Below are 6000 nucleotides of genomic sequence, written 5' to 3'. Positions count from 1 at the left end.
GGAAAAAAAATTCCATGGAAAGGTTGGTGTTGCCTGTGTGTTTGGAGAATAATTCATTGTCACTGTTGTAGAGCTGAAAATCCATTGCATGACTTGTTATGAAGCAACTGACACAAGTTATAGTGTACACTAGAATATTATTAATTGAATGTATTTTGAGCCAATATTCAGGCTCTGAATATATGAAAGTACTAAAAAATACACAGATCGCACAAAACACGAGTTGGAAAAGATTTACTACTCAAATTTCAATTTTTGCAAAATATTGTCTTATGGCATTTTTTGGATGCTATATGCAGTGGATGAAATCCAGGCCATGCTGGAGGCAATGGGAATGTTAAAATTTCTGCAGAACCTGGATTTTATCCGATATGTACTCAGTATATAATGATCAATATTGCAAGTTAATCACCTAAATTACTTCAGACTGACCATGTCTCATGTCTCCTAAACAACAAATTATTTAGATGGTATTCTGCTAAAAAGATCAAGGTGCTTTCCTATGGTGGATGTATTTTCCTCTCTGTTCTAATAATCAGAACCTGTAAGCCATGGAAAGACACAGAATAGATAATAAATGTAAAGCCAGGAATTATTAAGTGAATAAATATATAACACACTCTACCTGACCTAATTTGTTTTAAAAATCCAAATAACAACCTAAAAACTGTTTGAAAATATGTAACTTATCAGTGGGTAACTTCACTGGCTTTTTTGATGTATTTGTTGAATAGAGTATTTGCTAACAGACTTTCTCTACTGTTATTACTATCATCTACGGGACGTCAATACTCTCGTATTGTGCTCACAAGATAATTATTGCAATGAGGTGATGAATATTTGCTCAGGTAGCAAAGTAGAATACGTAGAATAGGATAGATGTGATTTTCAAGTGGTAGTATAATGTAAATAGCACAGTGTAAAATGGTACGATGAGTTAGCTCCTTGCTTTCAAAGAGAATGAAATAAATGAACTGTAAGTTTCATAGTCGCACACTGGGACGGAATCCCCGCATACCTTTGTTATGAGAATTGGTGCCCTTCACATAAAACCGTCCTAAACAAACCCGTGTTAGCTACAGCTAACTCTCGCCAGTTAAGAATCGAGAACGGTTCTTTTAAACTGGAACTTTTTTTCTTCTTGTACTTATGGAAAAAAATCGCAGACAGAGGCGCACCGCTGCCCTCACCGAACGGCGTCGTCCCGCAGCGCCGATGAAACCACGGCGCGCTCCGCTGCCCTCCCCAGGCTCCGCGCCGTCCCCGGAGATGCCGCGGGGCGAGGCACGGGGCCGGGCTGCGCTCCCCGGGCCGCTCCGGAGCGCGGCCGCGCTTCCCGCGCTCCTCGGCGCGCCCGGGGCGCTGCGGGGCGGGGGGCGCGGGCCCGCATTCCGATGCGGTGAGGCAGCCGCGGCCCGGCCCGCCCCCGCCCCGGCCCCCGCTCGCAGGGCGCGCACGGCGATGGCGCTGGACCGGCTCCAGCCGCGCGAGACGGCGCCGCTACTCCGCGGTGCGCTCGGCCGACGGCGCCCGTTCGCGGGAGGTAGGAGGAAGCTTTTCCTCGGGCGGCTCCGGCCGGCAGCTCCCGGCGGCGGGACGGGACCCGGGGCCGGCGGTTCCCGCTGCCGCGCTTGCGGGACGCGGAGCGCTCCACGCGCCGCCCGCAGCCCGCCGTGCCTGTGGGAGCGCGAGGCTGCCCGGGGCGGGACGAGGAGGAGCCGCCGCATCCCGGCCGCCTCGCGTGCAGGGGATGTTCCTAGCGACCCGTCCCGCGGGCGGCCATCCGGCGGGAGAAACCCGCTCTCCGCCACCGAGGAGGGGCGGTCCCGGGGCAACCCTCCCGGGCGGCCCCGCGCCCTCTGTCCGCGGCTGACTCAGCCGGCGGCGCTGCCCCGCGGCACCCCCCCAGCTCTCCCCGTCCCTCCCGGGCCCGGCGGGGCGGTGCGCGCCCGCAGCCCCCGCCCCCGGCCCGCCGGGGAAGGCGCCTCGCTCGCTCCGCCGCCCCGGGCAGCGGCGGCCGTGGAGCCCTGGCGAGGCGGGGGCGGCCCCGTCCCGCAGAGCGCTCCTCCGCCGCGGCCCCGCCGCCGCTGGAGTCACCGCCGACCCGAGGAGGAGGACAAGATACCCGGGGGGACGCTGAAAGGTGCGTCCCCTGCACACCCCCGCCCGCTCTCGCGGGCTCTTTCCCTGACTCCCGTGGCTGGCTCTTCTTTGGGGGCTCTCTGGGGCCGGGGCCCGGTCCCCGTGGTTCTCGTGGCCCCGGGGGTTGCCGAGGGCTGCCCGCTGTGGCCGTGCCCGGGGGCGGGCGGGGGCTCCGCTTTCGGCCATGTTCCGCAGCCCCCGCTGCCCGCGCCCTCCCCGCCTGACCTTCGGCTCACGGCTTCTCCCCCTTCCTCTGGGAGGGTTCAAGAAAACCCCAAATGCGAAAGAAAATTGGGGTGGGCTGCCCTTATCCGACGTGCTAGGAATTGTTCTAAATTCATCCCTCACTTTCTCTCTTCCGCTGCGATTGTACAATCGGTTGTAATTTTTACATTGAAATCTGGTAAAACTGAGTTCAAGATCGGTGCGGCGCATCGCAGATGTGGTGTTGGAAGGAGCCTGTGTCTGTGAGCGACAGGGGTGCTGTCTCTCTCCGCCCCTCGGCGGCTCTCTGCTCTTTGGGGGTGCTGCGGGCCCTGATACCAGGCGTGAAGGGGCAACGCATTCCTCCCAGCTCCAGACTTCTCTTTGCCCCACTTGGTGAAGTGTTGTTGAGTTAGAAAGACTCAGGGTCAGCAAACACTTAGAGAAGTAGTTTTGCTGAAGTGTTTGTAGGATCAGGACCAAAGTGTCTGGGTGCGATGCTTATCTGTTCTGCTGCACCCTCTTGGGATGCCACCAACACCGGTGATAAAGGGAAGAGCCTCTACAGGTGACTGTGACCTGGGCTTCTTCTGATAAAGGAAATGAAAGAGCTGGATTAAGAGTGGTAGAGAAATGCCTGAAGGATCAGCTGTACTTCAAGGAACAGTAAATGTTATGTTTCATAGTGGGGCATTTGTGTAAGGAGCAGAATTGGCCTTCTTATTGTATTTATTCATTTTGATATTGTATTAATTAAGTTTGATAAAAAGTTTTCCAAATATTTCTAAAATCCTCTACATTTGTATGACAGAAGTTTGCTAAATATTTTCATCCTTTACGTTTGTATATTTGAAAGAAGATCGGAGAACCTGCCAATTATGAAGCAGCCACTTTGTAATCGCTGCAGAGCAGTGACTATTATGTAGTTTAAGAAGTCATGTTTCTCCAGCTACAAATAATCTTCTTTGATCTGTGGTATCACATCCCTTAAAAAGTAGGTGGCAAACAACCAATGTTTGTGATCTTTACAAAAACACTGAGCAGTGAAACATATGCGAGCAGTGAAACATACAAGGTGAAACCAGAAACAGACACTATGTTTTGTGTATTAGGAAGTGCTCAAGAGAAATTCCCAAGACATAAAAGAATATGTCCAATCTGCATAAATTTACAGAGGATTACTAAAAGTCTTGCTTTCTTAGTCATCTAAATATAGTTCATTCTTGCCATATTGAGGTAGTAATCTCAGATACTGTAATGAGGTTCATTCGTGATTTCATACATGGTAAAAAGTTTGTTATTAAGACTTTGTGACTGCAGACGAGGCAGCACAGTTCCTGTCCATCCAGTTAACGTTAATTTCGTGTGATGATACATCTTACGCAATAAAAGTGTGATGTTCAAACCAGAGTTCCAAGATATTAAGAAGGAAAATGATATTAAGAATGCCACAAGGTCAAACTTTTAGATCAAGAAACATGAAAGCCCTACTGCAGAATAAAAAATTTCTCAAAACTGTGTTTACTGAAAATCATAGAGCAAGGTAAGCATAGAGCTTATCATCATGGAGATGATAAGGTAATTTGAGATTTGGGAGATTTGTAATATGAGAAAAAGAAATTCTCTCTATTTAGGTTCTCCAAAAGAATGTAATGAAACAATTTGAGCACTATTTGTAAGTATCCGTAGAAGTGAGTATTTCTTTTATCAAAGGTCTTTTATTTAAGAGAAATATGAATGTTAAGATCCATTACTGACTAGAACCTGCATGGAAATCCAATATAGGAGCAAGGAGCATACTGAAAAATGACAGTTGTGACTGTGAAAGATTGTAGCTTTATAACCACTGGAAACATTTTGCTTAGGTTATCAGCTCTTCCTTTTGGTTTTTTTTTGAGAAGAGCAGCTATAATTGAGCAATAGTTCTTGGATTTGAAATGAGAATTAGTTAAAGAAAAACTTCAGTTATTAAAAGGCAAAAAGTAATTAATCTATTATTTCATTAGAAGCCCATGATTTGCATAGGGATTTTTTTTAAATTAAACTAAAAGTTTTTTAGTTATCATCTTAATTTATGTGCATGTTTACAAAAGCATTCCTTTAGGAGTGTTTTCATTTAAAACGCTGATGACCACACTTCAGAACACGGGCTGTCATTTTGTTTCCTGTTTTTACAGCACTTAGTGCAAAATGGATTTTGGGTCACAGCTATGACTCTTAAATTTTATAAATTACAATGATATGTGTTATTAGCAATAATTCGCATCTTTGTTTTATATACTTCTTGAAAATGCTGGTAACTGAAGTGTTGGAAGGACTCCTGAAGCTCCAGCCTCCAGCATGGCCAGACTCACTCTCATGCCTGCCTGTTCAGGGATGGTTTCATTGAGCAATGGCTATCATTTGATTGTGCAGACAGCAGGTTAACCACTGTACCTTTAATGTGCAGTCTGATTCTTTTGTAAGTAATGCTTTTTGTCATGTCTCTGTTTTAGAAAGCTGTTTGCATGTTAGCATGAAATCCATGTTTTTCCTTAAATTTGTCCCTTCCTGAGCCTTCTTAATCATTTGGAAGAGAGTTGTTGCTCATGTACTTGAGGACCTACATGACTGAGTACGTATTATGTGAGAGCAGTCCAGCTTTCTCTGCATACCGCTTTATTTGTCTTGGCAACTATATATGTATGTATATATCTGCTTGTGGGTAGGCTTTTCCATAGTCATGGTACTGCCAGATATTGGTCATATATTTCACTCCTTGATTTTTTTTGAGCAAAACATCTATCTGCTGAAACAAGACTTGTGTTTAAGAGCTGAGGATGAAGTGCTGACAGACTTTCTATGAATTTCCTATGTTGGGAGGTCTCTAATATTTTTATTCTGTTTCAAGGCACAGAATTTTGGTTTTACTTGAAACAAAGAAGTTAATTTGTAGTATGTCAATGTGAGATCAAAGTGTGGCCCTCTGGTTTTGCACACTGTCATGCTGACATCTCTGTGCAAGACATCTCTGTGCATAATTAATGCCACTGATTTTAAACTAGGCCATCCACAATACTTTCTTCTTAACTGCCCAGTCATTCATAAATAATCCAACACATTCAATCAAGAGCTTGATGTGGCAGCACTTACTGAAACCTGGTAACAAGAGCTAAGAGGAAGGAGCTCAACTCCCCACCAGAATTATCCTTCTTCCAGAGCCCGCGACATTGCTCCAGATTATCAGGTGTCAGTGACGGTGCCACAGGTAATACCAGCTCCTTCAGTAATTGCTTCAGAGCAGCAGGGACACGAACCTTGTGGAGTGTGTGACGAGCCCCACAGAGCTGCCTCCTGCATTCTTTACATCCAAAACTCGTGTGTACTTGGCTTAGCCTCAGCTATAGATATAGTGCAGGCTTGAGTCTTGTACAAGGAAGGTTTTCTGTGGGCCAATATATATCCTGTGGCATTTTACTCGCAGTAATCCGAGGCATATCATAAGAGTTTAAATAGGCTGTCCACTGTGGGATACTTTCTATTCTACATTGCTATCAGTGAGTAATATTATAACTTGTTACAACATTTTCAGTGGTACCTCCTCATTAAAAGAAAATTGACTGTACAATTGTATTTGTCAGTTGTAACATTTCATAAGTAATTAAAAAATTAAGT

General features: G+C 46.3%; 1 protein-coding gene across 2 annotated transcripts in view; it reads left to right on the top strand.

Annotated features, from left to right (window-relative positions):
* The first annotated feature begins 2035 nt into the window (after positions 1 to 2035).
* The window catches only part of PLCE1 (phospholipase C epsilon 1), a 139249-nt gene continuing 135284 nt past the window's right edge, over positions 2036 to 6000 (top strand). For both annotated transcript variants that reach the window (XM_040070697.2, XM_040070695.2), the window contains exon 1: positions 2036 to 2143. The gene's annotated coding sequence lies outside the window, so the exon portion shown is untranslated. The remainder of the gene's footprint in view (positions 2144 to 6000) is intronic.

Source organism: Hirundo rustica, chromosome 8 (assembly GCF_015227805.2).
Source record: "Hirundo rustica isolate bHirRus1 chromosome 8, bHirRus1.pri.v3, whole genome shotgun sequence".
In the NCBI taxonomy this organism is placed as follows: domain Eukaryota; kingdom Metazoa; phylum Chordata; class Aves; order Passeriformes; family Hirundinidae; genus Hirundo; species Hirundo rustica.
Note: the sequence above shows the minus strand (reverse complement) of the source record. Positions and strands in the feature narration are given on the sequence as shown.